General features: G+C 46.0%; 1 protein-coding gene across 9 annotated transcripts in view; it reads left to right on the forward strand.

Moving 5' to 3' along the window:
• The window catches only part of EHMT1 (euchromatic histone lysine methyltransferase 1), a 147,263-nt gene that overhangs the window by 34,783 nt on the left and 86,931 nt on the right, over nucleotides 1-25,549 (forward strand). The window contains exon 1 of one of the 9 annotated variants that reach the window (XM_039220786.1): nucleotides 2,325-2,390. The exons of the other annotated variants lie outside the window; for them this stretch is intronic. The gene's annotated coding sequence lies outside the window, so the exon portion shown is untranslated. Of the gene's footprint in view, nucleotides 1-2,324; nucleotides 2,391-25,549 lie in introns of those variants that run through there. 9 annotated transcript variants of the gene reach the window in all.

A 25,549-nucleotide genomic window follows, 5' to 3' on the forward strand; every position in this document is an offset into this window, starting at 1 on the left:
CGAGCTTCAGGTTTGCTTCCCTGTGATGCAGTCACCGGGCTCTTGGCTCTAAAGGTCTTCTCTGTGGTGAGTTCCTTATGACAGCGCGGGTAAAATGACTCTTGTTCCCTTAGACTTGACCTCAGATTCCTATCCTAGGTTTTTGTTAGTATTTTTTATACAAAGCTGATCCCAAGAGACCCTAAGAGCGATTTTTCTTTTGGGGGTGGCGAGGCTTGAGCTGTTTTGATGGTTTCTGTAGAAAGCCCTTTACTCGTTTTTTTTTTTTAAATTGTTAATTTTTTTTTTTTTAATATTTTTATTTATTTCTAGGAGAGAGAGAGACAGCGTGAGCAGCGGAGGGTCAGAGAGAGAGGGAGTCACAGACTGAAGCAGGCTCCAGGCTCTGAGCTGGCAGTCAGCACAGAGCCCGACGTGGGGCTCGAACCCATGAACCGCGAGATCATGACCTAAGCGAAAGTCGGACGCCTAACCGACTAAGCCACCCAGGCGCCCCTAAATTGTTAATTTTTAATTATTTATTTTTTTTTACAAATAGTTTATTGTCAAATTGGTTTCCACATAACACCCAGTGCTCATCCCCACAAGTGCCCTCCTCCATGCCCATCCCCCACTCACCCCCCACATCCATCAGTCCTCAGTTTGTTTCTCAGCATTCAAGAGTCTCTCATGGTTTGCCTCCCTCCCTTTCCCCCACCATTTCCCCCCTTCTTCTCCCCCATGGTCCTCAGTTAAGTTCCTCCTAATCCTCCTATACGTGCAAACATATGGTATCTGTCCTTCTCTGCCTGACTTATTTCACTCAGCATAACATTCTCAAGGTCCATCCATGTTGCTACACGTGGCCAGATTTCATTCTTTCTCATTGCCATGTAGCATTACATTGTATAGATAAACCACATCTTCTTGATCCATTCGCCTGTTGATGGACACTTAGGCTCTTTCCATGCTTTAGCTATTGTTGAGAGTGCTGCTATGAACGACCTTTACTCGTTTTTAAGGTGAAGACGATAAGTGTCCAAATGGTGTCCTCCTAAGAAAACTCAAATCACTTAAAAATATTTGTTGTAGCCATCTGCAGAGTTTCAGGTGCACGGTGGGCCTGCAGCTCTAGCCTGCTCCCTGCCTGGAGCCCCCTCCATTTTGGAGGGACTTGCAGATGGTGGAAGAGGGCTCCTCCTCCGAGGAGCTGGAGTGGAGCTGCTGTGACTCCCTGCAGTGGCCACAGCCAGCAACTGCACCAGCGCAGAAGGGAAAAAATGGATAGAGGTGCCGGCAAGGAATGTGGCGTTTAGTATTTTTCCTCCCTTGTTTAACCCCTTTCTTCAGGAAGGTGCACCTAGGCTGGGGGCAGGGCCTAGGAGGTAGGGGGCTGGTGGGGTCACCTCCTTGTCTCCCCCTCCCCCCCGCCTCACCTCCACCCCCCTGCAGAATAAGCATGTTGTGATGTCCTGTCACCGGATGTGCGTGCTTTCTTGGGAGTGGGGTGGGCAACTCCTCCAAAGCTCTGAGTATTGCAAACTGTGTGAGGTCTGTTCTGTATTGCAGGAAGAAGCTCCTAACTAGTTATGCGGATGATAAACCAGTATTTTTTCTCTTGCTTCATTGTTTGTAAAGAAAGTACTAGAAGCTTTTGCTGACTAATGGTGTTGCCTTGTTTTTCCTTCCCTGCCCCATGGCGGCCTCAGTGGTGGTGGAGAGCAAGGAGGGCGTGGGTGAGGGAGTGCGAGGGCCTGGGGCCGGCCAGGCTGTGTATGGAGGATCTGGCCGTGTTATTTTGCAATTGGCTCATTTTCCATGCAGGCTAAGGAGAGAAAAGTCTGTCAGCTCTGGGCTTGAGACAGGCACTGACTACACCCCAAGAGTGCCCCTTGGAAGGCAGTGCCTTGCCTAATGGGATACCTGCTTGGGCACGTGTTCAGGTTGCAGGATGGCCCTGTCTGCCTTGGTGAGTGGGGGACTCCATTTTCCTTGGAACAACAGAAATGAGGTCATGGAGAGATGCAGAGACCCAAGGCAGCAGAGCTTCCACTAGGGTTTCTCAGCTGTTCTGTAGAAAAGCACGTGCTAGACACATCTTAGGGGGAGTGACCTAGTGAGGGGCTGTGGTTTTACGTATTGGAAATCGCAGGATTGGAGCAGATTGGTTCATAGGCTGCCTGTTCTAGAACTGTATTCTTGGAACAAAAGGGTGGGGGAGGGTAGGCTACTCTCCTAGATCTGAGGAAACTCCAGCTCAGCCTGCGGAATGAGGAAGAGGGAACAATAGGGACAGCTCCTTTGTGACCGCCCTTGAACGCGGGGCCATGTGAACCCAGACCCTGGCCCGCCGGCCCGCTGGGAAATGGCGCTGCTGCGGGTGGTGGTTCTGAGAGGGACCATTTGACCAGGTACGCGGGCGTGTGCGGAACACCTGTGGTGGCAATTTCAGTGGTGCTTCATGTTAGCAGCTCGGCCCATAATGGAGTATTTGTTTTATTTTCTAAGTGGAAAGTGTGCTTTTAGAGGAACTGTTTTCCCAGGCCATGTTGAGGTTGTACCGTGTACAAGCGCAGGTTCTGGCCTCCTTTCTCTCTCCTTCCCCCCCCCCTCCCCCTCGCCAGATGAAGGGTCCGTCTTTGCCAGGGGTGACTGGAGACCATTGGCAGGTGAAGACTGCAGGTGCAAGGTGGGGGCAGAGCCTGCGCAGGTGGGGAAGGCAGGTGGTTGGTGGGGGAGGCCTCTCTTAGGTAGACATTTTCTTTCCATTTTAAGAGAATTTTATAGATGGGGGGTGTTTTTTAAGTGTTAGAAGATTTTTATCTCCTTGAAGCAGCACAAATCATTTGAGGACCATGGTATTAAGAGAAATCAGCATAACCAAAGTAAAAAAATTCAAGTGTAGTAAAAAGTTTTGGTGGATTTTTAAAATTAGAAATATCTTCGGTCAAGCATTTTGTCATCTTTTTAGAGAACTAGTGGAGGAAGGGTACGCTTCTGTACTGTTCATCACAGTGGCCTGGGTTTTGTGGCTTTTGAAACCGTGTAGGAGTTCATGCTGCATAGGATGCGTGCTGCTCGGTGGGCTTCATAGAACCGGCGAAGAGCCTGTCCAGACTAGCTTAGCTTCAGGGAAAACCTCTGGAGGATTGTGCCAGGTGGTTTGAGGGACTTCCTAGAGGTCCATTTCCTCTAACACATTTCCATTTCACAGACTTTCTTTATAAAAGAAAAGTGAGCGAGTGTTGTGAAGGAGAGCTCATAGCTACTTCTTAGACTTTGAAGAGCATGTTCTTTTCTGCCTGGGGCCGGAAGTGGGGCCCTTGGAACTACGGACAGGAGGAGGACCACCAAAGGAAGAAGTGGTGTGGCTGCCCCCCCCCCCCCCCCGCCCGAGTCTGACCGACATGGGGCTTTGGGCTCTGTCTAGGAGAGGGGTCTCTCCCGCTCACCTGCCCATCCACGTTCCATTCACCCACGTCCCCCATGCCTGACCTCCCCCACCCCATCCACTCTCCCACCCCCTCTCCTCTCCACCCCTCCCTCCTCCACCCCTCGTCCATTCCAGCAGCCACCAACTCCCCCATCCATCCATCCATCACATACTCATTACCTATTATATACCAGAATGACTAGTCTGGAAACTTGGGTGTGTCCATGAATAGAGCACAAAAAATCCAGAACATTTTCATGATTCCCAAAAGAAACCTTATACCATCAGTAGTCACTCCCATTTTCTCCTACCCCTGACCCTTTGCAGTTAGGCATCTGTGTTCTGTCTCTGTAGATTTGTGTATTCTGGACTTTTCATTAAATGGAATCATATAGTATGTGATCTTCTGTGCATGCGTACTTGGAGAGCTCATTTATTTTTAATTTTTTGGAGAGTTTAGATAATGGATTACTGAGGGTTTCCTGTCTATAGTTATTTTGTTAATACTTGTATACAGATGATCATCAGTTTTTTAAAATGTTTATTTTTGAGACAGAGCATGAGTGGGGGAAGGCAGAGAGAGAGGGGGACAGAGCATCTGAAGTGGGCTCTATGGGACAGCAGAAAGCCCGATGTGGGGCTTGAACTCACAAACCATGAGATCATGACCTGAGCTGAAGTCAGACACTTAACTGACTGAGCCACCCAGGTGCCCCAAGATGAACATCAATTTAAGAAACTTCATACTAAGTTTAGGAAAGAAATGGAAATACATCTGTTGTTAGCTTAGTTATTCTGAGTTGTTGGACTGATGGTGATTTTTATTTTATTTAAATTTTTTAAAATGAGCATATATTAGTTTTGTGGTAAAAAAATTAATAGCAATCCTCATTTATCTGCATTTTAATTCATGTGATTAATGCTAATTAGTTTTTAATTTTTTTTAATTTTATTTTTATTTTTATTAAAAAATTTTTTTTTATAGTTTATTTTTGAGACAGAGAGAGACAGAGCATGAGCAGGGGAGGGGCAGAGAAAGAGGGAGACATGGAATCCGAAACCGGCTCCAGGCTCTGAGCTGCCAGCACAGAACCCAGTGCGGGGCTTGAACCCACGAACCGCAAGATCGTGACCTGAGCCGAAGTCGGATGATTAACTGACTGAGCCACCCAGGTGCCCATTTGAATTTTTTAAAAATTCCCAAAGGGAGGATGATCCCAAGTAGAGATAATACTCTGTGGAAACAGAGCTAATAAAAAAGCTGCATCATATACTTGCAATCAGTATAAAACAGGAGTACCAGCCCTGCAGCACTTTGGCCAGGCCGCACCCCTCCCACACTTGGCTGCACTTGGTCCTTTCCCTACCCCCTTGTCCTTCCCTTTACCAGCTTCTCAGTCTCATCCCATCATGCTCTTTCCCTTGTCCCTCCCATCAGCAAAGCTCCACTAATGCCTGCTGCATACCAGACATAGTAGCAGGTCCCCAAGACACTTCCAGACCTATAAGGTCAGACTGTACTAATACCAGAAAGGACATCATTGGCTTTTGTCACCCTTGTCTGTCAAGGGGCTGTAATGCACACTTCCATCGGCTGGCTACATGATGCAGGGCATGGGAGCATCCAAGCCTTAAGCCAGAAGAGATATTTGCAGACTTGTAAAAAAAAAAAATGACATGAACACATGCTTGCTCTTTCTTCTTCTTCTTTTTTTTAAGTAGCCTTCTTGCCTATCACGGGGCCCTGAGTGGGGCCCAATGCAGGGCTCGAACTTACCACCCTGAGATCAAGACGTGAGCTGAGATCAAGAGTCATATACTTAACTGACTGAGCCTCCCAGGTGCCTCTCTCTTTCTTTTGAAAAGTAGTTACTTTTTATAAAAATAATTTGATGTTAACATGAAATATGTTATTATTTTTAAAGGAAGGGACAGCGATTTTAAGATTTTCTCTATTTTGGTTTGTAAATATCAACAGCCATGACCCATAGGAACAAAATCTCTTTGGGATGCTTAGTAATCTCTAGAGTATAACCTGGTCCTGGGACTGGAATGTTTGAGGACTACTGTTTTATTGTACACTAGGGGCTTGGTGGTCCAGCAGTGGGAAAAAACCCGACAAAATTCCCGTTTCCCATAGAGTGTACATTCTTATGGGGGATAAGTTCCACCTTTTTATGTCATGTACTTCAAGATATTCAACTCTTGGTTCACTTTCTTTATCATGCATGGTCTTTTTGTCAAAATAGGGGTTTTGAATGGAATTCAGCTATAAATGTGTTTGTTTTTGCATGTTAGTTCACTCCTGTTACAGAGCAGTATTGTAGAAATGTTTTTTTTTTTTTTTTTTAAATCACCAATATGATTAGGAAGGTGGTCTTTTTCCAAGAATATTTCTGGTTAGAAGGGAAATTTATTAATATTTTTCTATGGGTTTCTTCCCATAGCCTGTACTTACTCTTTTAACCACCAGATGGTGCCTTTGTTCTGATAAGCTAGAATGATAACTCTTGGGCATTTTCTGAACATTTTTCCAGGGATGATGCGCGCAAAGGCCACCTCTTCCTCTCAGGCTAGTACAGTCCCGCTTTGTAGAATGGTGTCCCTGAGCACTGTAAGAACTCATTCCCTAGCAGGTGTCTGTTGGGCATCTGCTGTGTACGTGCTCATACTGGAATAGACGTTGGTGGCTGCCTCCCACCTCTGTCTTCTACTTTAATGTTACTGATATTTCAGCTACGGCTGTTGCTTGAATTCCTTTTCTGATCCGAAAAGAGGAATAGGCTTCTCCTTTTCCTTCGTGTATAAACGCTACAGTCTCATTTTTATCTCCTGCATTTTTCAGAAGAATAGGGTGCCCCAAGAGGGGAGGTGCCCCGTGTTAGGTGCGCTGTACTTGTGGGAGCGCGGGAGGCGGTGTTGAGCTCTGGCTCTGAGGATGTGCCCAGAGGCCGTGGTCAGTTGCTGCCGGCCGGCCCTCCGACTGTGCCACAGGGCCTCACCGTGCCGAGGAGTGGGACACCCAACAACTGAAAATTAACTGGGCAGCTGTTCTCTTCAGGGCCAAGGGCTGATGAGTTTCAGAGCCTGGAGGAAGTGCAGGTCCTGCCTTCAGGGAGCCTGCAGCAGAAATTGCCAGGTTTTTTCCAGCATATTAAAACCTTTTTGTCACATCAGAAAATTTCAGGGCTGTTGTCATGGTAGTAATTGTGAAGTATGTACTAATCGAAAGAACAGAAAGTGACAAAATTACGGTCAGTCTAGTAATGCTACCTTCATAAAAAAATAGCTTGTATATTTGCTTGGTCCACAGCCAGTCCTGGGAAGCCTGCAAATTTGTGGGTCCTTTCTGGTGACTCCATTGTTCTCAGGAGCCTGTGGTTGAAGGCAGTGATCTAGGGCAGACCAGTGTTTTGCCCTGGAATAGGGCACACAGTCTGACTCAACGGGCGGTGACAGCTGCTCTGTCCCCTCTCTCTGTTATACAATGAGAGGAAATGGGTGATAGAGAGATGCTGGGGCCTAGCAGGGAGAATTTCTAAAACACAGATATGGCCCTCAGTCCTGGAGCACAAGGAGCACAGAGGGATGACAGCACCTGCTGTTTGGTAGATAGACGCTCGGTGAAAGCTGGACCCCTTTTAACCTGAATACACGCCAGGGCTTCGTTGGGACTGTCTCCGTATGGCCACATTTTAAGAAGCAAATTCTAGGGGCCAAAAGAAGTTACACAGGATTTACTGATGTATATCAAGGAATATATCAATGTTAAAACTTTTTATTTTTATTTTTTTATTTTAGAGAGAGAGGATCCTTGGGGAAGGGGCAGAGGGAGAGAGAGAATCCCCAGCAGCTTCCATGCTCAGTGCGGGGCCCAGTGTGGGGCTTGATCCCACAACCCTGGAGTCATGACCTGGACCAAAATCAAGAGTTGGTCTCTCAGCCACACGAGCCCCCAGGTGCCCCGTATCAAGGGATGTTAAGATGACAGACAGTAAAGCCCACTGTGGATTCTCCAGCCCCCCCTTGCCTGTCCGGCACTCCACACTGTGGCCCACCCAGCTCACTCCTCCCCAGCACGTGGCCTGGAACACTCAGCTCTCAGCTCTGCACCTTCTTTTTGTGCCCTTTGTTCTTGTGTCCAGTCTTGGAGAGCAAGTGCAGATGCGCTTGGGGGCTCGTTGTACGTTACTTTGTGCAGGCTTCTTGCTGTCAGAGGACTGCATTGTATATGTGAAAAAAATTTTTTTTTAACATTTATTTCTGAGAGACTGAGAAAGACAAAGCATGAACGGGGGAGAGGCAGAAAGAGAAAGGGAGACACAGAATCTGGAGCAGGCTCCAGGCTCTGAGCTGTCAGCACAGATCCCGACGCGGGGCTCGAACTCATAAGCGATGAGATCATGACCTGAGCCAAAGTCGGACGCTCAACCAATCTAGCCACCCAGGCGCCCCTGTAATCATCATTTTAAAAAGTGTTCTTCAGGGGCGCCTGGGTGGCTTAGTCGGTTAGGCGTCCGACTTTCGCTTGGGTCGTGATCCCGTGGTTTGTGGGTTCGAGCCCCGCGTCGGGCTCTGTACTGACTGCCAGCTCAGAGCCTGGAGCCTGTTTCGGTCTGTGACTCCCTCTCTCTCTGACCCTCCCCTGCTCACGCTGTCTCTCTCTCTCCTAGAAATAAATAAAACATTAAAAAAAAAATTAAAAAAAAAAAAAAAAGTGTTCTTCAGGAAGCCCTGGAATATGTGTTACGTGCCAGGTGTTCTGCTAGATGCTGGGTTGCAAAGATGAGTAAATCAGAGCCCGTGCTGCTGAAGGTCCCTTTCTGGTGAGACAGAGGTGTGTGTGCAATCTCAGTGCAGCATGTGATCAGCCAGAAGACCCTGGGGACTTTGCAGGTCTGAGTGGCAGCGTTTGATCTTGGAGGACGAAAGCTGGGGGATGGACAAAGGCAGTGGCCAGAGACTCAGGGGCTCTGTTCAAGCCACCCTCAGTAGCTTGATGCAGGCGGCACTTAAATGTGTTTGACAGGCTGTTTTGGTGCCTAAAGATTTTTGGGCTAGGTCAGGAGTTAGCAGACTTCCTGGAAAGGGCCAGGTGTGCAGGTCACACATGGCTTTAAATGTATATTCATTCATACATTCGATCTTTTTTTCTTTCTTTCTTCTTATTATTTTTAATGTTTATGTTTGAGAGGAGGAGTGACAATGTGAGCGGGGGAGGGGCAGAGAGAGAGGGGGAGACACAGAATCCGAAGCAGCTCCAGGCTCTGAGCTGACAGCACAGAGCCCATCTTGAGGCTCGAACTAATGAACTGTGAGATCATCACCTGAGCCGAAGTTGGATGCTTAGCCAACTGAGCCACCCAGGTGCCCCCTTTTTTATTTTTATAAAAAAAAAAAATGTAGTTTTTAGCTTGTGGGAAGTATGAAAATAGGCTTAGACTTGATTTGGCCAGTGGAGCCCAGGCCTACAGTGCCGAAGCGCCCTCTGTGCTACACTGGGAGGTGTGAGCCAGGGCGCATGGCAGTGGGAAGCATTGGGTGTTTTCAGATTGTGGTGAGGTCACAGTTCTAGAAAGATAATTCTAACTGCAGAATAAGTATTAGGTAGGAAAGGACAGAGACTGGAGGCAGAAAAATGAGTAGACCATTTTTGTTTACTGATGACATTCGGGATGATGTGGTTTACAATAAGAAGGTGGCAGTGGAGTTTGGTGGGAAGTGCAGGAGGCACACAACATGGTGAGTGCACGAAGAGGGGAGCTTCGCCGGGGGTGTGCACAACTAGTCTCCACGGTGCTTGTAGTAATGAAGCAGTTGGCTGTAGCCGGGTGATCCACTGTTGCATGTCTTGCATATGATGTTATAGAGACCTTTATCATCAGGTTCAGTGAAAAAAATGGATTAAAACAAGTATATTATTAATCTGTTAATGTAAAAAACCTATAAGTGCTAAACTAAGGTGTTTACTGTTGGTGGTAGGCTTATAGGTAACTTTTATTACCGTTTCTTTCTTGTGTTAGACACCTCCTTCCTCCTGCCACCCCTGCCCTGCATTGGCTAGAGCCCCTGATGCATTGTTGCAGATCATGACAGAATTTTGTCAGATGTGGGTTTTTTTTTTGCATCTGTTGAGATGATCATTTTTTTTAATCATTGTGGTTTTTTTCCTAAATTCTGTTAGTAATTATTGCATTGATTATCAGATGTTAAACCAACCTTGCATTCTTGGGGTAGATCTCACTTGGTCATGGATGTGTAATCATTTTTACATGTTGCTGGGTTCATATCCTGTTTTGCTAAGGGTTATTGCGTCTGTGAGAAGACTGGTCTGTGTTTTTAGGAAATCTGCGGCTTACTTGTTTGCTGTGTGATCCTGCTGCTATGGGGGATCTAGGGAGCTCCTCCTACCCTCCAGTCCTCTTTCACATTCAGGGCCAAGCATCTCCCTGTCTATTGGCCACTTGGGAATGCCTGTTTCTCTCTTTTGCCCGTTATTTTGTTGGTTGTCTCTGTCTTTACAAAACTGATTTGGAGTTACTATTTTTCTGTTCCTTCTTGGGTTAAGAGTACTATTAAAGGTACTAAGCCTTTATTTTTTTTCGGGTATTTATTTATTTAGGTTTTATTTATTTTGAGAGAAATACACACACACACACACACACACACACACACACACACACGTGAGTGGGGGAGGGGCAGAGAGAGAGAGGGAGAGAGAGAAGACCAAGCAGGCTGTGCACTGTCAGCACAGAACCCTAAATGGGGCTTGATCCCATGAACTGTGAGCTCTTGACCTGAAATAAACAGTTGGATGCTTAACTGACTGATGCACCTAGGAGCCCCTTTTTTTTTTTCTCAGTCTTTTAGAGTTTATTTCTTTATTTTGTCACATAAGTGTTTAAAATATTTTGGTAGTTAAATCTGTAAAGCTTTACTTCTGTGATTCCTGGTCTTGGAGTCAGTTAGGGTTGGGATCAGGGGCTTCTCACCTCAGGGCCACCAGGGGTTTCTCCTAGTGCTTGTATGGTTGTGCTGCACTGTCTGTACGCCCGGGACCCATCGATTTATGGTTGTGACGGCCTTTCCCCATGGCTAGCCCGTGGGCTCAGTGACCATTTTATTAATCACCTCCTCTTCTACTTATTTGAAATGCCCTCACCCTGTATTATGTCCTTATTTGTACATGTGACTGTTTCTAGTTTCTTTTACGCATATTTAAGGAAAACTAAGATTTTCATAGGCAGTGATAGATTTTCTTTCACAGAGTCATGTCATGGCTAATGAATATAATTATCCTACTTAACTTGTGGAGGTGGTTGTTGCTTATGCTGTTAGAAACCTCAAACTGATCGATCACCTTTTACATAGATGTATCAGAAGAAATAGTCCATTATACGGTTTACATTAAGCATGAAATGCCACTGTTTTTAATTAGTACCATTCTGCCATTATAAGATTATTGTTGAGGCACCTGCGTGGCTCATTTGGTTGTGTCCAACTTCTGCTCAGGTCATGACCTAGCAGTTTGTTGGGTTCGAGCCCCGTGTCGGGCTCTATGCTGACAGCTCAGAGCCTGGAGCCTGCTTCAGATTCTGTGTCTCCCTCTCTGACCCTCCCCCACTCATGCTCTGTCTTTTTCAAAAATAAATGAAAAATAAAAAAATGTAAAAAAAAAAAAAGATTATTGTTCATCAGGTTACCTTAGCAGCCATGGTAGCTGATAATTAGAAGCTAGCATGGCGATTTTACAAAGAGCCCTCAGTTTGAGGGATACACAGAATTCAGCACAAACACACTATAGTTTCATTTTTTTTTGTCATATGTGTAACCAGCACTTCAGTATGTAAGGGTCAAGCTGAAATCCCGAGAACTGTAGTCAGCCTCAAGTTCCAGGATTTTGCTAGAATTTTGTAGTATCTGTATTGCACATCTTACAAATTCTTTGTCCAAAAATTGTCTTCTGACAGTATATTATGGATATAAACAGCACAAAGTACTTTTACTTATATTCTTCCATTATCATTGGCAGTAAAAATGTTGACTGTTCCTCTATAAATTCAGGATTGTCCGTTACCCCGATATTTCCCAATTTCCAGGTTGTAGCCCCAGTGTCCCTGGGAAGCCTCTGTGTCACCCCTGCAGACTCAGCCTCTAAGCAAGTGGAACCATTGTGTTGGAAGCACTCATTCTGGTGTTCCCTATAAGGTTCTGACCAACCCGATCTGACTTGTGCTGGTAGGAGAGTTAGCTGGCTTGGAAAACAGCGGAGGTTCGTGTGCCTTTGTGTATTTGTCACTTAGGGTATTAGGAATCAACTCAGTAGCTCCTTAATGGTCTAACAGCAGTAACATTGAGTGATGTGAACCTTGAGGTTGGCTGGCCGGAAGGGCTCCTGATCACTTCAGTGCTTCATGTCTTCTCTGACTTGGCTCTGTCGGCAGCTCCTTTGATGTGTAGACCCCACCTGCTAAGACCTGTTGTGTGTTGGGGACAGGCAGGGCCATGCAGCCGGGCCTCACACTATTGGTTTTTTGGTAAAGTAGGCCTGGATCACAGGAGAGGTTTCTTTCTCTTACAGTTGAGATTGAATCCTGGATTTACCACAGATAGACATGAGAAGGATAGGGAGTTGTTTTCCAAAATGTTTTTAGGGTTTCAGTCTTAAGAAGGAAAAAAACCCCACCCCTCTGTTTAAGAGCCCCGCTGAGACATTTGGCACATCATTTGTGTAAGGGAAAGTATGGCTTTCATTTCTAGCTCTGTCCCTTACTTACGGCATTCCTGCGGGAATTTACGGGGAACTACATGCAAAGGAATATGTTGAGTGAAGATGTTCACTTCAAGGTTGTTTAAGATGCTGAGATGGCCTGGATGCCCTGCGTGTCTCTTGGCTGGGTCGTGTGTGCGGGGCGAGCTCTGTGCATGCTGGGGGCCCGCTGCTGCAGCCTGTGCTGCGACAGCGTCCATTCATTTGCTCACAGTAGTTAAGGGAAACATTTACTACCCGTTTGTGTGGTCTGTATTAGTTGTACCTTCATGAGTGTATTTGCACAGAAAAATGTTTGGAAGGTTACATGCAGACGTTACAGTAGATGCTTTATAGGTAGTTTTCACCTAATGTTCCCAATTCATTTGCTCATTAAAAATGTAAAGTCATGCAATAATATATGAATTTTCCTTTTGAAAATAAAATTTTGTTCAGGCAGGATCTGCCCTCTCTGTCCCTGTGTGTCCCTTTCTTACTCTGTCCCCACAGCTTCTATGATGAGTTGATACACATCCCTTCAGATTTCTCTCTTACAGAGTTTTGTGAAGATATATTCGAGCCCACCAAAACCGTGTAGTCAGTCTTTAGGTGTGTTTTTTCTGTCTATAGAACTGCTTTTCTTCTGCTTTTGAAATACTTTCAAACTTAATGTATGAAAGTTGCAAGTATGATAAAGGAGATTTTTTTTTCCATGAGCCGTTTGAGATTAGGTTGCCTGCCAGATGCACCACTGCTCCTGCAGCCACAATCCAGCCGTCGACATTGGGTTAATATCTCTCTTCTCAACAGTGTAGTTTGTGAGGTCATGCTTTCAACACTGGTGTGCTAACCCCATTTTTAGATACACAAGTATTATATGTTATATTCTGATTTGTATTGTACGTACATTACATCTTTCCTTGTAAAGGAGTCCTTTCTAAGAATTGCATTGGCTTCATTAAAGAACCCATGAATGTATCGGTAAGGTTATCTTGGCACACCCCTCAATCTCTCTTCCCCTCTTTGTTTTTTGTTTGTTTCTTTTAATTTTTTTTTAACATTTATTTTTGAGAGACAGAGAGAGACAGATCATGAACAGGGAGGGGCAGAGAGAGAGGGAGACACAGAATTCAAAGCAGGCTCCAGGCTCTGAGCTGTCAGCACAGAGCCCAGTGCGGGGCTCGAACCCACGAACCGTGAGATCAAGACCTGAGCCAAAGTCAGACGCTTAACCAACTGAGCCATCCAGGTGCCCCTCTTTGTTTTTTATTGTGGCAGAATAAACTTAAACAGAAGTCTTACCATTTCAGCCATTTTTTAGAGTTTAGTTATTTTTGAGAGAGAGAGAGAGCATGCATGAGCAGTGGAGGGGCAGAGAGAAAGGGGGAGAGAGAGAATCCTAAGCAGGCTCTGCACCATTAGTGCAGAGCCCAGTTCGGGGCTCAGAGTCACTAACCTTGAGATCAGGACCTGTGCTGAAATCAAGAGCAGAAGCTTAATCGACTGAGCCACCCAGGTGCCCCTCAGCCATTTTTAAGCCTAGTTTTTGGTGGCATAAGTACATTTATGGTATTGTGTGACCATCATCACTATCAGTTTGTAAAACATTCCTGCCACCCCAAGCAGAAACTCCGTACCCATTAAGCCATAACTCTCCTTTCCTTTTTTTGTCTCCATGAATTTGCCTAAAGGATGTGTTTCATGTAAGTAGACTAATTTGTCATTTTGTGTCTGGTGCATCTCACTCTGCATAATGTTCTCAAGGTTCATCTATGCGATGGCCTGAGCCAGAACCTCATTTCTTTTTCTGGCTGAGTAATCTTCCATCGTTTAGACTACATTTTGTTTACTCATCTGTTGATGAACATATGAGTTTTTTCCATCTTTTGACTCTTGTAAATAGTGCTGCTCTGAACGTTTGTGTACAAATATCTGTTTGAGTGTCTCTTTTCAGTCTTTGGAGTGTATACCCAGGAGTAAATTGCTGAGTCTTGTGGTAATTCTTTAACTTTCTGAGGAACCACCAAACTTTTCCATAGTAGCCACATCGTTTTTGCATTCCTGCCAGCAGCGCGCGAGGGTCTTAGCTTCTCTACATCCTTGCCAGCTCTTGTTTTTGTTTTGGCTCATCTTTTTGACCGTGGCCGTCCCAGTTCGTGGGAAGTGGGTGCCGTCTCCCAGCCTCGTTCTTTCCAGTCAGGGATCATGGCTCTGTGCCTCCTTGGGCTCTGGTCATTTTGTTCCCTTACTCCTTCAATACAGCTTTTAAAATGGTCCGTGTTGGGGCGCCTGGGTGGCTCAGTAGGTTAGGCGGCCGACTTCGGCTCAGATCATGATCTTGTGGTCTGTGAGTTCAAGCCCCGTGTCGGGCTCTGTGCTGACAGCTTAGAGCCTGGAGCCTGGTTCGGATTCTGTGTCTCCCTCTCTCTCTCTGCCCCTACTCCGCTCAAGCTCTGTCTCTCTCTGTCTCAAAAATAAATAAACATTAGAAAAAATTTAATAAAATGGTTCTTGTTTCCTGAAATAGAAATGAAGCACAGTTTACTAAAAATCCATGGGAAATTGCTGATTCTATTGAAGTGCAAAGTAGGCAGAACTGATGAGAAGGTTGACTGGACTGTGGAAGAATTTGGAAAAGGCATAAATGGGAATTGTGGGAAACAATAGACCAATACTGGGCAAGGTACCAAAATATTGTCAGGGGAAGGACTCCTTTATTGGCATTCATGTAGTATATTTATATATATTTTTGAGTATTTCCTTTACTTATTTATTTCTAATTTTTTATTTTAGAGAGCATGTGTACTAGCAGGGTAGAGGGGCAGAGGGAGAGAGAGTCTTAATCAGGCTCCACACTGACCGCGATGGACATAGGGCTCCATCCCACTCTGCTGGGATCATGACCGAGCCAAAATCAAGAGTCAGGTGGTTTTTTTCTAATCAATATTTTTTACTTTAGAAGGGAGTTCTTACGACAGTAAAAACTGAGAAAACATTAACAAAAATTTTTTAACGTTTTATTTATTTTTGAGTAACAGAACGTGAGTGGGGGAGGGGCAGAGGGAAAGGGTGACAGAGGATCCAAAGCAGGCTCCAGGCTCTGCACTGACAACAGCGAGCCTGATGTGGAGCCCAAACCCACGAACCGCACTGAGCCACCCAGGCACCCCAGATAACATGTTTTTGTTTGTGTGTTTTGCATCTGAGGAAGAGTCAGGTGAGCTTGTACATTGATCTGATGTGTGCCCCTGCTGTGTGTATTAGCAGTGAATAATGCTTTGGGCTCCAGTTAAGTGAGGGCTGTGAGCACTGGGGGAGGGGCTGGCCTCGAAGCTGGTGATAAGGGAGTGGGCTGGGCCAGGGCCCCTTTCACAAGAGGGCATGGTATTACAGACTCGTGGGGGCCCGTAAAACAAGTGAGAAGTCGGAGAGCTGGGGGGGTGTGACAGCCCTCCCTGAGATGGTCCAAGTAGTGGGGCCAGACCCCACCCTTTTGGGAATGGGTCCTGTATCCTTTTGAGCGTGGCAGTGATGGAATATAGCTGCTGCCCTTGTAGGGCATGGCTGGAGAGAAGAGAGCAGTGAATGTGGTGACTGGTCACTGGGGCAGACAGGTTGCATGGAATCCGCTGGGGCTGGGACCAGATTGAGACATGCTTGCGTTTGAGTAGTTGAATTTAGGGAGTGAGTGACAAGTTGGTGTGTGGCACATGGCAGATGCTAGAAATATCTTTATGACTTTACATTGAGCAGTAAAAGTGACCAGGATTTATTGTGTGTCGCCCACCGTTTTTGAACATTCTGTAGCCTCCTAAGCCCTCTGTGCTGGGTTTTGGGTAGTTGTACACATTTTGGTCAAGAGGAAAGTGAGGCAACGAGGTATCACGCCTGGTCAGTGGAGAGCTGAGCTTGCATCATGTGACAGTGTCAGACCTGCTGTGGACTGTATGTCGAGTCCCACAGGGGCGCAGATGTCAATCTGTTGTTTAGAACTAGTTTTTCTTTAGGATTTTATGAAGGATTTAAATTTTCATCGTGTGCAAAGAAGACGACTTAGAATTCGTGATTATGGTCAAGATTTTGCCACGTGTTTCCTATCTTGTTCGTTTCTTCTCTACCTTTTCCTTTTTTGTTTTTTTTTTGTTTTGTTGCTGAGGTATCTTTAAAAAAAATTTTTTTTTTTAACATTTATTTATTTTTGAGAGACAGAGCCAGACAGAGCACGAATGGAGAGGCAGAGAGAGGCGAGGACATAGACTCCAAAGCAGGCACCAGGCTCTGAGCTGTCAGCACAGAGCCCAGCTTGGGGCTTGAATTCATGGACTGGGAGATCATGACCTGAGGTGGTCGGCCACCTAACCTACTGAGCCACCCAGGCGCCTCTGTTGCTGAGATATCTTAAAGCACAGCATAGGGGCCATGAAACTTCCACTTCTCAACTCAGAGGATGTATCTTTTAAAAATGCAGAAGACATCCTTACATAACTACAGTGTTGTTTTCACATGTAACAAAATTTGAAGTAATTGCTTGATATCAACTATTTTTTTTTTTTAATTTTTAAAAATGTTGTATTTAAGGGCGCCTGGGTGGCTTAGTCGGTTAAGCGTCCGACTTTCGCTTAGGTCATGATCTCGCGGTTCGTGGGTTCGAGCCCCGCGTCAGGCTCTGTGCTGACTGCCAGCTCAGAGCCTGGAGCCTGTTTCAGATTCTGTGTCTCCCTCTCTCTCTGGCCCTCCCCTGCTCTCTCTCTCTCTCTCTCTCCTAGAAATAAATAAAAATATTTAAAAAAATGTTGTATTTATTTCTGAGAGAGAGAGAGAGACAGCATAAGCAGGGGAGGGTCAGAGAGAGGGAGATACAGTGCAGTGCTCGAACTCACGAACCAGGAGATCATGACCTGAGCTGAAGTCAGAGGCTTAACTGACTGAGCCACCCAGGCACGCCTCATCTAACTATTTTAAAACCACCCTCCGATTATGTCACAATGTCTTTTTATGGTTGGTTGGTTCAAATTAGTATCCTAATAGAATCCATGCTTTCCATTTGGTTGTTATGTTTGATATCTGGAACTGTTCACCCTGCCAGTATCTTTTAACTTTTGCGATGAGGAAGCTATGTCAGTGGTCTTGCGGAATGTCCCACGTTGTGGATTTCTGTTACTAAATTTGTTAGAACAAATGTATTTATGAGTCACGTTACCCATTTTGTTTTTTATATTGATAATCTAAGGCATAACAGATGACATCATGTTGAGTGATTCCCCTTCCTGAAGGTTTTATATTATGAAAAGTTTGGTTGAAACCGAGGAAGTAAGAGCTAGATCTTTGGAGTGGAACTGAATCACTCTAGTCTGGTAAGCTGACTCTCACTGTTGCGTCACTGAGGTATACGTGGGTGTAGCTGGTGGACAGGCCTGCGTGGGGCACACAGCTGAGGGCTGTGTCCTCGTGACCCCATTGTCTCCCCTCTGTGCCTTTCTGCCAGTGAGGCGTCCTCATTTCTAATGGAGTCTGTGCATTCTCACTTTAATTTACTCTGCGTTAAATGAGGAGAGATGGAGTAGATGTTTAGTAGATTGTGAGTCTCCACAATGTCATGTTGAGTTGTGTGTCCCGTGAGCATCTAATGGCACCAGGCACACCCAGACCCACCACCGGTGAGCTGCTTAGCCAGGTAGAGAACCCCTGCCATTGCTGTGGAGGGTGGGACCCATCAGTGTGGGAACCAGGCCGAAGTTTCCCATGGGACGCAGGCATCACCTTTGCAGGTCTGGAAACTTGATTTTTGTCAGTAAACAAAATTGTGGTGATCACACCGTTCAAATTCATAAGAGGCTGATGTATAAATGAAAAAATCAGCATATTTGTGGTGGTAAGAAATATGCGTAGACATCTTCACTGTGTGGAATGTCAGACTGAAAGTAAACATTGTGTGATCCCCATTCTCTGGTTTATGCCTTTGGAACAGACACCTGCTATAGCCCAGCACTTGGCTAGTTATATCTTGGGAGATTGTTCTGGTTGTAGCTGGCTTTTGTTTTTGCTTTCTTCCACAGACCAGAAAGGGTTCAGAGAGCATGCTTTAACTCATGGAAGCCCAGGCGGCTGTGGAGTCAGGATGCAGAGTGGGAGAGGCCCGTGCTTTCCCCACAGGCGTCCACAGCATCTGCTCTTTTTCTCAGTTTGCTGCGTCTTCTTTGGAAATCAAGTTCTACAGGGGTCCGACCTCTGTTCTTGGTCCCAGGCCCCAGACTATGTTTGCTGTGGCCTGGAAGGGACACAAAGGAGAAGGGCACAGTTTGAGTTGTCTGTTAATGCTTAGCACTCTGCCCTGAAACATAGTGCTTCAAGACAACAGTGATCATTTGTTTTCCTTCATGGGGCCAGCAGTTCAGACAGGGTGGTTGGGGGGATGGCTTTTTTCTGGTCCATGAGCCTGGGGCCTCAGCTGGAAGCCTCAAGCACTGGGATGACATGTCATCTCAAGGCTGTTCACATGTACTTCTGGTGGTCTGTGCTTTTTATGTGGGCTGCTGGCTGGAATGCCCACAGGTGGCCACAGGTCTGGGGTCCTCAGGGCATGTGCCTGGGCAGAGCCGTGCCAATGTCTGTGACCTGGCCTCACGCACCACGGAGCTCACTTTAGCCATGGTCTCAGGTCCAGGCTGTCACAAAAGCCCATCTTATTAAAGGTGAAGGAGCACACCCTACCTCTCTTGGAGGAACGTCAGCATCACCTTGTTAGAAGGGTGTGTAGAGTCGTGGGCCCCATGGTCCGACCATCTTTGGAAAGCTACAGTAGCCAAGGAAAACATAGATCCAGGGAACAGCAGGCATGTAGCCCCTTTGGTTTTCTCCTTTGCAGAGAGGCCAATTAAGGGTTAAGTAGCAGATGGAAAGGGAGCCTGTTCTGATATATCACAGTCCCTTAAATGTAATTTCTGGGGCCACTTTGGATAGTAATTGTATTTTCCAAAATTAGGAACTAACTCCTTTTGCTGCCAAAGGGAAAAAACAAAAAGACAAAAGAGGGAAAAGGAAATCTATCAGATATTGAAAGGATTCATTCTTTTTCTCCCCACCCCTTTTGATAATTAGCTAGTGAAATTGGTATGTGGAAAATAGTTGAAAATTAGGGGGTGGGGAGATAGCGCTCTACATCTCACAAGTTTCCTGGACAGAAGACACAGCCCGTCTTTGAGAACCCGTTTGGTGTTGACACTGCTGTGCTGGTGCTGATGCAGTTCTCGAGGAGAAGACGCGGTCCCTGGTCCAGATCTTGGGCAGAGTCCTAAAGCAGAGAGGAACAAATGGCAGGTCAGAATTCGCATCTCTCAGAAGGTGGCTAGAGCCATGGCATCTCCATCCTTAGGGAGAGAAGACCCTCTTTGCCTGCCCTGCTTGTTGGATGCGGCAGATTGCCTCCAGCGGCTGAGTCAGGAAAGCCCGTGAGCCATGAGCAGTGTGCTATTTGTTGGAGGAGAAAGGCTTTTCTTTCCACGGCCTCCTAGCTGTGAAGTGTAAAAGCAAGGTCACCCGTGGAACCAGAGTCCAGCAAGCATGCACTTATTGTGGAGATACGTGTTTAGACAGGATTTCTCCTTCCTTTTTCTTAGTATTTTGCCATTGTTGGGTATCTTTACAGCTCCAGTAGATAATATGTGAAAGCTATCATACACCCCAAAACACGAGGGTGGGGGTACTGTGAGGCTGCACTGGGGAGACGGTAGTTTCATGGGAGGACGTGGACTTCCTTCCTCCTCCCCGCGTAGTGTGGGCAGCTCTTTTACCAGGCCCCACTGTGGGTTGCCATGCTGGTCAGCTTCTCTCAAATTCTTTTTTGGAATGGCTTTGACTCATTTTAAACATAAGATTGTGTGTGTATGTGTGTGTGTAGCAGTTAAAGAGTTCATCTTTTCAACATCTGTGCTTGAAATAGGAGTTCTGAATAACGTGGATACATGGATGCAGGGTGGTTTGAGCCCTGAGGAGGGAGAGAGCTTATCTATGAGATGATCGTGACCTTAGAAATGCCAGTGCTGCCAGGGCAGGGGGAGCAGCTTTCAGGCCCAGAATCAGACCAGAGCACTGGCTCCACGCACACACAGCAGGGTCTGAGGTCTGTGTGCCAGGTTGGCTCGACGTTTATTTTCATATATGTATTGCTGACCTCTGAGTTATGGAGCCGATTGTCAGAAAATGTTTGTCCACATGTGCTACTCCCTGCGGGCTTGGTCTGGCCTGGTCTTTTGTCCAGTGGACCCCCACACCGCTTTGGAGGTTAGAGTATTTAGAAGCAATTTTAAATTTCTGGTGACTTCAAGGATTTTTCCTTGACTGTCATAAATGAGGATACTTTTTGTGTTCGATGCTTTTTTTTTGAGACTAGAGTTTTCTCTTCACATCATTTGGGGAGTTGGAATGAACATGGGAAAAGATGCTCCTTTCCTTAAGAGTCTGTGTAGCAGCGTCTTTGTGGAGAACGCCACGTTACAATTGGACTTCACTAATTTAAGTCACCTGTGAGAACAGAGCTCTCTGGAAAAGTGAGCCAAAGAGTCCTGAGATAGAGGATTCTCTTTTTTTCCCTCTTAAGTTTTCCTTTCAGACTACTCTGCACTCCCAGCTCATTTGTTGTGGTTCTGCCTGAGTAGAGGCTGGCCAGGCTTTGGCCGTCCAGGGTCGGCCCCACCGCTGGCGGGTGGAGCCTCTGTGGGGCTGGCCCAGAGCTGTCATTGCTGTGGTTCCTGGCTTGTCTGTGTGCTGTGCACACCATTGCTCTGATCTGTTGGAGGTAACTGGCTACCGATGAGGTGGGCCAAGCCTGGGCCGGCGGCTGGGGCCTTGGTCCTTGGCTACCCTTCTTGGTTCCCAGGCCGCCATGGAGCCGAGGAGGCTTTCCTTCCCATGAGCCAAAGGCCAGTCTGGATTTAGAGCTGACACAGTGTCGTGGTTCTTTCTGCCCTGTCATTAGACTTTAAATGGATAAAATTATTTAATTACTCTATGGGCTTGTCTTTGAATAATTTCAGTACAGATTATCCAAAAATTGGTCCAGCCCTTATTTGTCTTTGAATTTTAGGAACCTTCTAAGGGGTGATACCAAAATTTCTGTGATCTTTCCCCACCAGCCATTATTTATTTTATAAAAAGAAAAAAAATCAGCAGTGTGGTAGAAACCCAATGGGACAGGCACCCGAGAAGTTGAGCCTTTCCACACCCTGGGAAACTGGGTTTGGACTCTCACATGCAGGGTAGGCCGCCTGACCTTGGGCACATCTCTAACCTTGTGCCCGAGACTCTGCCTGTGCAGGTAGGTGCTTTGCCTCACAGGTGGACCAGTGCAGGTGCTGATGAGGAGGCTCACTGCGGTGACAGTAAATAAAACACAAGTGATGGCTCATAATTTTGCATGGAAAAGTAACGAAGGCTCTACACAAAATCTTCACCTTCTTAATTTATACTGTATGCATAGCAGAAACTATCTTCTTAAAAACTATCTGAAATCAAATGTAGTAAAATTGAAGTTAATTGTATTATGGTGAATTACGTTTGATGCAACCGTTTCCTGTCCCCTCACAAAGGAGAAGTACTTCTTGTGGATGAAAAGGAGGGCTGACTGAGGGGCCAAGTGGGGAGACCCTGGTCTGCCCTGAGAGGAAAATGCATTTAATTTAAAGTGTCATGAAGGGTTTGCTTTTGTTTTATTTTCACATTATGTTATTTAAGTTGTAAATGATTATTATATGTTTATTTTATGGTTATATCACATAAAGTGATGGTACTATACAGACTCGTAAGAGATTTGTTCGTTCTTTTTCATTTTTTTTTTTATGTTTGTTTTTGAAAGAGAGAGGGAGAGAGGGAGAAAGCGTGAGCAGGGGAGGGTCAGAGAGAGAGGGAGACAGAGGATCTGAAGCATGCCCTGTGCTGTTAGCTCAGAGCCCGACACGGGCTTTAAATTCATGAACTGTGAGATCGTGACCTAAGCCAAAGTCAGATGCTGAACTGACTGAGCCACCCAGGCACCCCAAGATTTTTTTCTTTTGGTCATGAAGAAAACCAAGCTGAAGCCTAGATTATGTCCACACATCTCTCAGTGCGGAGTAAAAATGGCAGCGCTGTCTTCTGTCCAGTACTGCATTTAAAAATGAAAAAAAAAGTGGCGCCTGGGTGGCTTACTTGGTTAAGTGTCCACCTCCTGATTTCAGCGCAGGTCATGATCTCACGGTTCATGAGATAGAGTCCTGAGTTGGGCTCTGCACTGGGCCTGGAGCCTGCTTGGGATTTCTCTCTCTCTCCCTCCCCCCCCTTCTCTCTCTCTCTCTCAAAATAAATAAGTAAACAGTAAAAAAAAAAAAAAATACAGTAGATACCGCATCTTCCCCTCCCCCATGCCATCTTTTGTTAACTTTAATTTTTTATGGTTTTATTTATTTATTAAAAAAATTCTTTTTGATGTTTATTTATTTTTGAGAGAGAGACACACACACAGAGTATGAGCCAGGAGGGTCAGAGAGAGAGGGAGACAGAATCGGAAGCAGGCTCTAGGCTCTGAGCTGTCAGCACAGAGCCTGACACAGGGTTTGAACCCACAAGTTGTGAGGTCGTGACCCGAGCTGAAGTCACTTAACTGACTGAGCCACCCATGTGCCCCTCGTTTTATTTATTTGAGAGAGAGAGAGGGCTCACACGTGCGTGTGCGCACAAGTGGGGGAGGGGTAGAGGGAGACTTAGAATCCAAAGCAGGCTCCAGACCCGAAACTGTCAGCACAGAGCCTGATGTAGGGCTTGAACTCATGAACCACGAGATCATGACCTGAGTCCAAGTGGGACACTTAACTGACTGAGCCACCCAGATGCCCCTCTTGTTACCTTTAAAAACAAACAGCTGTTTTTCTTGAGAAATACTCTGTAGTATTGTGTAGTTAGAATTGGTTGGTTGCCTGACTGTACTGTAGTTGCTTCTGGTTTTTGTGGAGTCGAGGCGTCTGGCTGCATAAAGCATGCTGTTCACGGTTTAAGATAGGCGTGAGTGCGTGCTGTAGGTCACACCCATTCCCCTGTGCTGTGGGCGTCAGATAGATTGCTGGCATGGAATTCAGTTAGGGTACCTGAAGGCCCTGGAGTAAGACTTCATAATGCCTTTGGGTTTTTTCTTTATTTTCCTCTGTGTTCTTTGTCTTACGAAGAAATTGTTTCATTAACAGTTCTTTTTCTGGGGCACCTGAGTGGCTCAGTCTTGAAGCATCTGACTTTGGCTCAGGTCATGATCTCATGGCTTGTGAGTTTGAATTCCACGTCCGGTGCACATGAGCCCTGCTTCAGGCGAGCCCCCTTCTCTCTCTCTCTCTCTCCCCGCCCCTTGCTTACTTGTGCTGTCTCTTTCTTTCCCAAAAAAAGTAATTATTTTTCTTCTTAGGAATATGATTTCATGGGCGCCTGGGTGGCTCAGTAAGTTAAGCATCAGACTTTGGCTCAGGTCATGATCTCACAGTTCGTGGGTTCAAGCCCCACATCGGGCTCTGTGCTGACAGCTCAGAGCCTGGAGCTGCTTCAGATTCTGTGTCTCTCTCTCTCTCTGGCCCTCCCCTGCTCGCGCTGTCTCTTTCTCTCTCTCAAAAATAAATAAACTAGAAAAAAAATTTAAAAAAGGGAATATGATTTCACAGGGCAGAAAATATTGTCTTTTAAAAATGTCAACATTATGGGGCGCCTGGGTGGCTCAGTCCGTTAAGCGTCAACTTTAGCTCAGGTCATGATCTCACGGTTCACAGGTTTGAGCCCTCGTGTCGGGTTCTATGCTGACAGCTCAGAGTCTGGAGATGCTTCAGATTCTGTGTCTCCCTCTTTGCCCTCCCCGGCTTGCACTCTGTGTGTGTGTCTCTCTCTCAAAAATAAACAAACATTTTTTAAAAAACCACAGTTTTTGTTTTTAATGTCAACATTGCCACTTCAGAATTATTGAACTCTGGAGGCCTTCTGTCTCGTGCTGACTCTCATAGATTCCACGCAGGGTTGCCAAATTCAGCATATAAAAAATACAGGCTGCCCAGTTACATTTGAAGTTCAGGTAAACTTCAGTAAAAACTGTAAAGCTTACAGTAAAAAAATTGATTTGTCATATAGCTGAACTTCAAATATAAATGGACATCTGTAGCTGGAAGTACACTTGGCCTGGTTATGTCCAGCACGGGGCCAGGTTCTGCCTCACGCTCTGGAACACGTTTTCTCCCTAGATTTTTGTTTATATTGTAATCTACCAATTTGCGTTTAAGGACAAAAACTTCACAGACTAGACAATTTTCCTTTTTTCTCCATCCATAATAGTGCTTCAGTGTATCAGATGGAAATTCAAAAGGGCAGAATGTCATTTTCTAGAAGGTCAGATCTAACTCTAGCACATAAAGTGCATGCAGAGTGGACTCCATTATTCTGTTCTGCCTTTTCCCAAAAAGTTTGCTCCGTTGCTGTGGTTTATTATTTTTTATGATCACATACTGGACAGACTTTGTACGGCGCCTCTCCTTCCTGCAGGGGTGCTTCAGCCTCTGGCGGTTACAGCTCTGCTCTAACTGGGAATTTATCGTAGGCCGTGAGGTTGAATGCGAGTCTGGGTCAGCGGGTGAGGGAACTGTTAGTGCCACAGTTCTGGGCCCGCTTCCTGGCTCTGGTTCCACTGCAGGTCCCCAGGCAGCCTTGTTGAGGGGACGGGTGAGGAAGAGAAGAGCTTTCAGGGTGGGAATCCGTCCCCCAGGTCTCCTCCTCTTCCTCCTCCTCCTCCGCACAGCCCTTTCCTTCCTCCTCTGCCCTGTGCCGCCGTCAGTGGTCACTCAGAGTAAGAAGCAGGGAGGATGCTTGGCTTCTAAAAGTAAGAGACCAGACAAGGCGGAGCTGTTGGTGTCTTGTTTTTGGCTCTCAGGCTTGGCCAGGCCCTGGCATGATGATTAGTGCTTGTCAGAAGGGTTCCTGGGTGCAGCCGAACAGACGCAGAACAGAATGGTGGATACTTCTGGCATTGTTGGAAGGTGTGTTAGGTAATATTCTTAAAACAGAGTTTTTTTGGGGGAAGAAGTCATGAAATTTAATTTCATGGCTGGGATATGTGGCCATGGGTGGTTTGTAAGCACATTCGTGAGTATTCTGGGGAGGCCTGTTCTGCCATGCCTGGCCCGGGAGCGCCGGGGGGTTTGGAGGCATTTGCAGCAGGCCTGTGATGTGGGGGCTTTGGTGTCCTTGATGTGTGGCTTGGCCTCAAGGCCAGTCGACAATCCTAAAAGCTGTTTAGGACCCCAGAAGGCTTTTGTTTATGTGAGTTCTATCTACTGGTATTGACCAAAAAATAAATTAAAACTGAAGCTTTAAAAAAAACAATTATTTACTTAAAA

Source organism: Hyaena hyaena, unplaced genomic scaffold (genome assembly GCF_003009895.1).
Source record: "Hyaena hyaena isolate Hyena2069 unplaced genomic scaffold, ASM300989v1 scaffold_911, whole genome shotgun sequence".
Lineage (NCBI taxonomy): Eukaryota > Metazoa > Chordata > Mammalia > Carnivora > Hyaenidae > Hyaena > Hyaena hyaena.